Source organism: Tachyglossus aculeatus, chromosome 7 (genome assembly GCF_015852505.1).
Source record: "Tachyglossus aculeatus isolate mTacAcu1 chromosome 7, mTacAcu1.pri, whole genome shotgun sequence".
NCBI lineage: Eukaryota > Metazoa > Chordata > Mammalia > Monotremata > Tachyglossidae > Tachyglossus > Tachyglossus aculeatus.
Window position 1 is genome coordinate 22,924,950 of NC_052072.1, and position 10,568 is coordinate 22,935,517.

Here is a 10,568-nt window from a genome sequence, read left to right on the forward strand (position 1 = left end):
GCTGCATCATTAACTGAGTGGCTTAACTGGCCTGCGATTGGTCAGGGGAGGGCCCTGGCTCGAGACACTTCATCTGATTGGCGGCGGGGACCGTGGCAGGTGAAAAGCGCTCTTTGATTGGCCCCGGGGTGGGTATCAAATCTGAATTTCCATTTCACTTGCTAAATGGGAGGAGCAGAGCAGCCTGGAGCACCCAGATCGTTTTGGGGATGGGGACCTGCGAAGGGGGTATGGGTGTGTGCGTGTTGGGACTTCCCCACCAAGGTGTGTGTGCAGTTAGGCAAGGTGGGCTTTGACGTGTGTGCGTGTGTGTGTGTGTGTGCGCGCAGGTGGGCAAGTGGGCTTTGAAGTGTGTGTGTGTGTGTGTGTGGCTAAGTTTTGACCCTCTACCAAGGTGTGTGTGCAGGCGAGCTGGTGGGCTTTGACTTACCCACTGAAGCTTCATCTCTGCTTTGGAGGGATGGGGCTGGTTTCCTTTCCCCAGCCACGTCGAACAGTATCGCAGAGCCTGACAAACTTTTGGGAGGTGGAGCCAGGGGATGGGGACTCACTGGCAAGGCGACTTTCCTTCGCTTGTTCAGGTTTTAGCCGCTGGTGGCCAGATCTGGTTTGGGGAGGAAAAATCCTAGGCTCCTGGTGCCCGCGCAGATAAGGGAAGGCTGCAGTGCCGCCACCGCCCTGACTGCCCCGGGTGCCCTGTTGGCACATGTCCGCTCTCGTCATTGCGCTGGCATGCGGTGCAATGCACGGGGCTGCCAGGCTAGCAGGCCCAGGGCAATGGATTCAGGGACAAGGGCAGTCTGAAACAGAGCCGTGGCTGCCTCCTCCATGGGGAGAGGGACAACCCAGAAATTTTCCTTTTCCCTGGTGTGGGGGTGGGCTGGAGGCTTTGAAGAGAAAGCTCCCAGGAAAAGGTCTGGCTAAGAAGAGGGCGGGCCCTCCTCTGTGGAAGCGGCACAGGCCTGGGAGTCCGGGGACCTGGGTTCTAATCCCAGCTCTGCCATCTGCCTGCTGTGCGACCTTGGGTAGGTCACTTAACTTCTCTGAGCCTCAGTTTCCTCACCTGTAAAATGGGGATTCAGTAACTGTCTTCCCTCCCCTCTAGGCTGTGACTCCATGTGGGACAGGGACCCCCCAGTTATCCCGTTTCAGCTGCAGCACTTAGCAGAGTGTTTGGCAGATAGTAAGCACTTAAATGCCACCGCTTTTATGATTGATAGAATGGCGAGAGGTAACTGGGACAGCATAAGCATTAAACGCAAACTCCCATAGCCCCAGAACATATGGAAATGGAGGTTCCGCTTCTGCCGTGGGGCCCGGGATGGCTGGGAATTAGCCTTGGGAGCTTTCCTCTCCTTGGAGCCGTCTCCTCCCTGATTTGTCACCAGATCTCGGCCTTCTGGCCCCCACCTAACTTTCTTGCTGTGCCATCGTCGGGAGGGCACTGCACCCAGTCAGGTAGCCCAAGTTCTGCTCCGGCCTATTTATCCTATCACCCGAGGAACAGTTTGCCTTCCATATTCTTCAGCATAACATCCGGGGCCTAACGAGCCGAGCAGACGTGGCTGGGAAGGAATGAAAGGCTTACTCACCGGTACCCAAAGGGCTCCAGAGTTACAGTGGGAGCTGGATTTGGGGACAGATGCTGCTACTTTGTGCCTGTCTTGGATTCTCGGTCCGAGGTGCCCTCCTTGGAGCTGTTCGTACGCAAATGACAAAATCTGCCTTGGTGAAGGAGCAGTGCTGGTGGGACTCCTCCCGTCACAAATTCCGCATGCGGGGAGAACCGGGAACTTTGGCCAAGAATGTGACGGCCAGGAAGAAGGTAGAGAAAGGAAAGAGGGGGAACCCCAGATTCCTGATTACCGTCCTCTCGTCCACGTTCCTCCAGGTCCCCCCAGCATGGCACCATGGGCTTCGCCCTGTGGTCTGACAGAAATGATAGCCCTCCTTTCCTCGGACACGCCACAACTCAGGTGTTAATGCGGGTGCCAGGATCTGTGGCTTCTCGGTTCTTGCTGTGCCAGCTCCGCATTGGAGGTGTGTGGCGGGTTTTTGGGCGGGGGGAGGGTTCCCTGGGAAGCATTGCCATTGCACCCATCTGCGGCAAGCTGAGAAGCAGTGGAGCCTTGCGGAAAGAGCACCAGCCTGGGCGTCAGAGGACCTGAGTTATAATCCCAGCTCTGCCGCTCGTCTGCTGTGTGGCCTTGAGGGGCAGTGCTCGAAAGTACCAGAAAGTGCCCAGCCCGGGCTGTGGGCCCTCAGCAAATACCGGTGATGAGAAAGGAGGACTGAGAGGAGGAAGGGAGCTGGGATGGAGGGAGAACCATCAGGCAAGGATTGTTGGGAAAGAGGGACCACTGGGCCTCATTGTCTGGCCCACCTCCAGCCTCCCTCCCCTTCCAGGACGTAAGGGCGCAGATGCGTTTTCGGTTCAATCCTGCTCTTCACCCTTCTTCCCCTGCAGCTCACAACACTAGTAAAGGCCGTCTTTCTCCTTCCAGCCCAGGGGAAACTGGAGATCCGGAGTGAAAAGGGACTTGGGAGTCACTGGCCCAGCCCCTTGCCCAACTGCCCAAGACCGAGCAAGGCCTTTTTGACATCTCCAGATATCCCCCCCAGCCCCCCCACAACCCAGACATCTGGAAGATCTTGCTCGTGCCTAACTGAACTCTCTCTTGCTGCAGTTTGAAACCATTTCCTCTGGGGAGATAGCCAAAGCCCCCTTTGGGGGGTGGGGGGTGGAGGACACACCCAGGGCACGGCATGCAGGCTGGGGGAGCGAGGAGAGATTTAAAGAGCAGAACATTTTGATGAAGGCATAATTTTTCCGCAGAGAAATTGCTCCTTTCCTCCTTCTCCCCTGGTCGTCATCCCTCCCCACCCCAGCCCACCGGGGAGATCCAGAGAGACATCGGCCGATTTGGCCTTACATCAGCCCTGCCGCTTGCCTTGCCCTGATCTAGCCTCTCCTAAGAATGGCCCTGGACATAGAGAACAAGCAACCTTCAAAGACTCACAGCTGTTTTCCTATATCCCCTCAGCCATCTCTCCTCCAGGCTAAACCCCAATTCCTTTCAGTTTTCCTACTAAGACATATATTCCATATCTGGAATCATTTTGGTTGCTTTTATGCCTCCCCAGTCTCTGCAACCCTTGAGAAATGTGGTGCTGTAAACCAGACCCTACCGGGGACTCTGAGTAGTTTGTGTTGCAGGACGCTCGGGAGGACAGTTTCAGGCATCATTTCCTCCCGAAACCCCACACCTTTTCTCCCCCCACTTCTGTTCTGTCAAGAACATTTGCCCTTTAGGTGCCATCCTGATTGAGCCCTGGAGAATTCTCCTCTCCATCGTTCACTTCCTCTTTGCCAGCTGGGCCCAGACTCCCCTGAGGTGCTGTCCTATTGGAGCTGAATTTGGTCATCTGGGTGAGTCTCTCAGCTCAGTCATGGAGGGATATGAGCCTGGGCTGGGCAGAGGGGCTGGGGGCTGGGGAATGTGTCAGATAAATGTTGGGGTACCCTCAGGGCTTGGATAGCCAGAATAAATACCAGAATGGAAAGCCCGATTTGCTTGTTTGCCAATTTGCCGATGCTCATCCTCCCTTCTGCCTGTCAGTTACAGCATCTATCTCCCTGCTGAGAATCCAGGGTGGTTTTGGTGGAAGGGAGGAAAGCAGGAAGGGAAGGATTAGCCGGCATGGCAGCACTGGGGTCCTTGGTGAGGGGTCCACTGACATTAGGTTTGTTCCTTCTCTGAATTATTCCCCTTCCTTCCCCAAATCTCAGCAAGATCTCCAGAGAGTCCATTATCTTTTAACCCTCGGCCAGGCTGGATTGGTCGAGGGCCAGCCCTTTCCCAATTTTGGGCGGCAGAGCTAAGTGGGACCAGAAAGCCAGCTGGACTTGTGAGTCGGGCGAAAGGAGCGAAGACACCATTTCCACTTCCTTAGGGAAGGTGACTCCTCAGATTGGAAGCCGACTGCAAGACCGAATTGGCCGATGTCTCTTCAGATCTTCCCCGGTGAGCTGGCGAGGGGAGGGTGAAGGCCATAAGCACGGGAGAAGTTGGAGCTTAATCTGGGGTGATGGGTGAATGTGAATCCAGCCCATCTGAGTTTCAGTTTAGTGGGATGAAAGCCCTGGTCCCCTGACTTCCAGGCTCATTCTATTTCCACTAGGCCATACTGCTTCCCAGGGGAGAGTGAGTCAATCAATCAATAGTATTCATCCAGCACTTACTGTGTGCAGAACACTCTACCAATTGCTTAGGAGAGTGCAATATGGCAGGCACATTCCCTGCCCACCACGAGTTTACAGTCCAGAAGGGGAGACAGACAGTACCATAAATAAATAAAATTACAGATGTGTACGTAAGTGCTGTTGGGCTGGGAGGGTGGATGAATTAAGGGAGCAAGTCAGGGCGGTACGGAAGGGAGTGGGAGAAGAGGAAAGGAGGGCTTAGTCAGGGATGAACTCTGGGAGGAGATGTGGCTTTAATAAGGCTTTGAAGGTGGCAAGAGATTGTCTGTCGGATTTGAGGAGGGAGGGCGTTCCAGGCCAGAGGCAGCACTTGGGCGAGAGGTCAGCAGCAAGATAGACGAGATCGAGGTATAGTGAGTAGGCTGGCTTTAGAGGACCCAAGTGTGCAGTCTGAGTTGTAGTAGGAGAGCAGCGAGGTGAGGGAGGAGGGAGCAAGGTAATTGAGTGCTTTAAACCCAGTAGTAAGGAGTTCCCACTACCACCCCAATGACTCTACCCCACTCCTTACCAGCCCCACGGAATGCCCCTGAGGGTGGACAGCTCCTCACAGGTGGGACCCATCTATTCCAACTTCAGTGAATCAATTATGGTATTTTTCTAGCACTTACTATGTGCCAAGCCCCGGGCAAAGCACAACGAGGCAAAACACCCTCCAGTTTGAGCAAGCTGGTTAAAGGGCTGGGGCCAAGGAGGCATGGAGCTAGGTGGGCATTCACTCCATCTAGAAAAAGTTCAGGATTTTCTCTATCAGTCAGTCGTATTTATTGAGTGCTTACTGTGTTCAGAGCACTGTACTAAGCGCTTGGGAGAGTAAAATATAACAATAAACAGACACATTTCCTGCCCATAACAAGCTTACCAGCTAGAGGGGGAGACAGACATTAAATACAAATAAATAAATTACAGATATGTACATAAGCGCATTCCCTTCAGGCGTAGAGTTGGGAGAATGCCCTTAACCTGGCTGGTTTGTAGAGCTGAGAGAGAATTGGCTAAGGAGCTGGGTCCCTGGGCAGCAGAAGCAGTTGGTGGGGGGGAGGGGGCAAATGGGCAGCAGCTATCCAAGAAATCACCAGTCCCTCCCCCCTCCAGATAACCCGATTGCCAAGACCTCATGTTCCCCCAGCAACTCTGGCCTTTCTCTACTCCCTGGGGTTTGGTGTGGTCCCTGGAGATCAGAGGAGTCTGGAGGGAGAAAGGTGAATTGCCTGTCGGGGCTGAGCAGGCAGCAGATCCGTTCAATCCGTGGTATTTATTGAGTGCTTAATATGTCAGAGTACTGTACTAAGTGCTTGGGAGAGTTCAGGGCAACAGAATTAGCAGACACTTCCCCCCATAACGAGTTTATACAGTCTAAAAGGATGAGCTTCCAGGACTGGAAAGGGCACAGCCCCCAGAGGAAGCCAGGAAACCTGCATCTGCCGGCAATCCTGCCCACCTAGCAAACAGTTCTGTTCTAGAGACTCCAATAGCTGACCCATTGAGGACGAATTACCCAAAATATTGACTGGTTCAGACTTTCTTACCTCTGTGGAGCCCAGGTTAATCAGTCAATCAATCAATCGTGTTTATTGAGTGCTCACTGTGTGCAGAGCACTATACTAAGCGGTTGGGAGAGTACAATACCACAATATTACCGACACACTCCCTGCCCACAAGCTTACAGTCTAGAGGGGGGAGACGGACATTAGTGAGATTCGATCTTGCTTTTCTCCACTCTTTTCTATGGGCCTTTCTAAGCAGCATAATCTCCCTAGTTAAAGTGGAAGGTTCTTGTAGATAAGAATTGTGTTGCTTCTTTATTCTATACTTCCTAAATTCCTAGTACAGAACACTGCCCTAGTACAGTACACTGATAGTGCTCAATCACTACCACTACTACTACTGCCACTGGGCGGATGTCCTCTTAAGTAAACTCTCCAAGGGCGGGAACTGTGCTTTTAATTTCTCTTGAAGTTTCCTTTAGAGCATAGGACTGGGAGTCGAGAAACCTGGTTCCAGTCCTGGCTCTGCCCCTGCCCTGCTGTGTGACCTTGAGCGAGTCATTTATCCCCATTTTACAGATGAGGAAACTGAAAGTAAAATACCTGTTCCTCCCCCTTAGGCTGCGAGCCTCATGTGGGACAGGGACTGTATCTGATCTGGTGTCTAATCCTGTGCTTTGGACAGTGCTTGGCACATAGAAAGTGCTTGATAAATATCACAGCGATGACGATGACTATAATTATTATTCCTCAGGTGCCTCTACGGTGCTTGGTACACAGTAGATGCTTAGTACTTTCACTGATTGTTGCTTTATTGCACACTCCCAAGTGCTTAGTACAGTGCTTTGCACACAGTAAGTGCTCAATAAATACCACTGATTGATCGGATCTGCTGCCTGCTCAGCCCCCACAGTCAGCTTTCTCCCTCCAGACTCCTCTGATCTCCAGGGACGATGAACGAATGAGTGATGCCTCATGGGCTCTCAATGCCACTAGTGTCCTTCAGCTTAGCATTTAGCAGAATGTGAGCCCGGTGGACAGTATCCTTCTTTCCCCACTGCAACCCTGCCTCTCTCCGAATCTCAGAACTCCCACTGTTGATGCTGTCCTTTCTTCAGAGCATCAGGGGCCTACCCTCCTGCGTTTCCGCTGCCTGTTCACGCCGGAGGTGTGGGGTTGGGGGGAAGAGGTTTCTCCCCTCCGCTAGGACTTACTCCTTCAGACCGATCAGTTCATTGTCACTGTCCTTGTGCAACTGTTTGGTGCTTGGAGACCTGGTTGGGCAGAGCCCAGCTCCAAAAGCATAAATAGGATGGGGTAGTTGACCAAGAGAGGTGCTTTCAGGCTCCAGGGGGGAGCAGCTGGAACCTCAGGACCACTCTCTTGAGCAGCTGTCAGACAAACTGCTGTACCCTCCCTCTCCCCCCCCCCACCCCACCTGCATTCTTTCCCCTCATTCTCTTCCTTCTCTCCCTTTTCCTCATCCTTGGGGTGTCACCTTAACCAGCTCCGTGTGAGCAAGAAGGTGTCTACCAACTCCATTGTATTGAACCTCTCAAATGTCATCTTCTTCTTCAATCATATTTATTATTAATAATAATAATGGTATTTATTAAGCACTTACTATGTGCAAAGCCCTGTTCTAAGCACTGGGGAGGTTACAAGGTGATCAGGTTGTCCCACGGGGGGCTTACAGTCTTAATCTCCATTTTACAGATGAGGTAACTGAGGCCCAGAGAAGTGAAGTGACTTGCCCAAAGTCACACAGATGACAAGTGGCAGAGCCGGAATTTGTACCCATGATCTCTGACTCCAAAGCCTGGGCTCTTTCCACTGAGCCACACTGCTTCAAGGCCATTCAAGGTATTGAGGCCATACCACATGCAGAGCACTGTACTAAGCACTTTTTAAGGTGTTTAAGTGCTTACTGTGTTCCAGGCACTGTACTAAGCACTGTGGAAGATATAAGATAATGAGGTTGGACAGAGTTCCTGTCCCACATAGGACTCAAAGTCTTAATCCCCAATTAATGCAAGTGTCACAGGAAGCAGTGTGGTGTAATGGATAGAGCGTAGGCCTGGAAGTCAGAGGACCTGTGTTCTAATCTCGGCTCTGCCACTTTTCTGCTGGGTGACCTTGGACAAGTCACCTAACTCCTCTGGGCCTCAGTTTCCTCATCTGTAAAATGGAAATTCAGACTGTTGAGCCCTATATGGGACAGGGACTGTATCCAACCTGATTATTCATTCATTCAATCATATTTATTGAGCAAGAGCACTGTACTAAGCGCTTGGGAAGTACAAATAAGCAACATAAAGAGATGGTCCCTACCTAACAACGAGATGTTGTATCTTCTCCAGTGCTTAGCAAACTTAACAAATTTAACAAATACCATAAAAAAGGGGCCTGGGAGCCTGGAGACCTGGGCTCTAGTTCCAGTTCTGCCACCGACCTACTATGGGTGGCCTCGGGGAGGTCAGTTAACGCCCCTGGGCCTCAGTTTCCTCATCTGTAAAATAGAGATAAGACCCTTGATCTCCCTTTTAAACTCTGAGTTCCATCTGATTACCTCATATCTATTTTGGCGCTGGATACGGTGTTTTGGAACATGGTACATGCTGAATCGAATAATAGTAATTATTATTTCTTCAACAGGTTTCCTGGGCCGGGCCCGCAGTGAGGTCGCTGAGAGGGGCTGTGTCTGCACGTCCATCCCGAATTTCTTGCTAATTCTTCCCGCAAGCAGAAGAGGTGGGTCCTGGTTCTGGTCTGTTCGGAGAGCCCAGGTGGTCCTCCCTGGAACTGCTGTGGCTTGGGGAGGAGGTAGTAAAAAGGAGATTTCATGCCTTGGGGTAGCATGGTGACATAGTGGGGGGTGAATGAAACCTGGAAGCCTGATGAGCCATCTTGCACTCTGAGGTCAAGGGTCACCAGTGGCCAGGGTTCAGGCATTCCTTAACCTGTCCAGAAGCCACTTTGCCTGCTTCCTCTTAACCCCTTCAGTTTGGCCAGCAGAGAGGACTTCAGTTGTCTGACTCTAAAAACAGGCCCAAGGATCAATCAATCAATTGTATTTATTGAGCGCTTACTGTGTGCAGAGCACTGTACTAAGCGCTTGGGAAGTCCAAATCGGCAACATATAGAGACGGTCCCTACCCAACAGTGGGCTCACAGTCTAGAAGGGGGAGACAGAGAGCAAAACAAAACATATTAACAAAATAAAACAAATAGAATAAATATGTACAAATAAAATAAATAGAGTAATACGTACAAACATATATGCAGGTGTTGTGGGGAGGGGAAGGAAGTAAGGCAGGAAGGAGGGGGAGAGGAAGGAAAGTCACACAGATCAATCAATCATATTTATTGAGTGCTTACTGTGTGCAGAGCACTGTACTAAGCACTTGGGAAGTCCAAGTTGGCAACATATAGAGACAGTCCCTACCCAACAGTGGGCTCACAGTCTAGAAGGGGGAGACAGAGAGCAAAACAAAACATATTAACAAAATAAAACAAATAGAATAAATATGTACAAATAAAATAAATAAATAGAGTAATATGTACAAACATATATACGTATACATACTACAGGTGCTGTGGGGAGGGGAAGGAAGTAAGGCAGGAAGGAGAGGGGGAGGAAGGAAAGTCACACAGGAGAGGGAAGAAAGCTCAGAAACTTTGATTTTTGACCCTCATGCCTCCTGTAACTTGTGCGTGGGTCCTTTTGCTTATCTTCTCTCAGTTTTCCCTGGAGGAAAATTCTGTGCCCTCTTTCCCCTCTGAACTCAGACTGGACAGGTTTCTTCTTCAGCCTCTTTGACCCCGCCTCCCTCCAGATCTCGGAATGCCCCTGCTTGGTGCCGGTGGGTTTGCCCGTTTGGGGAAGTGGCCATTATGCCTCACCACTAAAGTGGGTCTCGGCATGTTCTATATCCACGCTCTAATCCGCCTGGCTCTCTGAACCAGAGACGACACCAGAGTGATGTGTGTTATCTCGCACGTCTGCTCTCATCCGGCGAGAGAGGAGACGTCGGCTGGCCCAGGCATACGTGTCACTGCTGGGGGACTGAAACACAGAGAGGATGGGCAGACCAGCCTGGCCTTTAATCTGTCCTGTGCAGGGAGGGAGGGAAGGGGAGGAGGGAGGGAGGAACAGAGGGCATGTGAGGGCAGTTCCCATTTGGTTAAAAGGTGGAACTCTGTGCCCGCACTATAGCTGCCTCTCTTCTTTCAGAGGCAGGTTTAATGAGTTAATGAAAGGTCCTTGGCAAAGCAATTCTGCAGAAGGAGCCAGCACACCTACGGAATGATCAGACCGTTCTCTGAGCTCTTAGCTTTTGGGAGTTAGCCTGCCTCTAGACATTAAACTTTGGAGTTCGGAATTCTGGGGCTGGAGGGAGGGGCATGTAGAGTGAGAGGAGAGAAGGAGAGACATAGGGAGACTGAAAGGGAGAGAAAGAACGGAGAGAATGAGCGTGTAAGAGGAGGAGACAGGTCGAGAGTTTGAAATAGGCCAAGATGCAGAGAGATGGAAAGAGATAGGAGGTTGCATTCCCTCTGTCCAGTTTGCCCCGGGCAGGGTTGCCATAACCCAGCCCCTCCCTGTCCGACGTCATCCATCCTCTTCCTCTTGCCTCTAATAATAATAATAATTGTTACTGTGGTGTTTGCTAAGCACCAAAAAGCAACATGACCTAGAGGAAAGAGCACAGGGAGTCAGGGGACCTGGGTTCTAGTTGCTTGCTGTGTGATCTTGGGCAAGTCATCTAATCTCTCTGTGCCTCCATTCTCCTGTTCTCCCTCTTATTTAGACTGTGAGC

General features: G+C 51.3%; 1 long non-coding RNA gene across 1 annotated transcript; it reads left to right on the top strand.

Annotated features, from left to right (window-relative positions):
• Window positions 1-2,797: 2,797 nt before the first annotated feature.
• Window positions 2,798-8,809, top strand: LOC119930667. The gene is made up of 3 exons (XR_005451850.1): window positions 2,798-3,430; window positions 3,791-4,025; window positions 8,404-8,809. It is a non-coding gene; the product is annotated as an uncharacterized LOC119930667 (long non-coding RNA).
• Window positions 8,810-10,568: the final 1,759 nt, after the last annotated feature.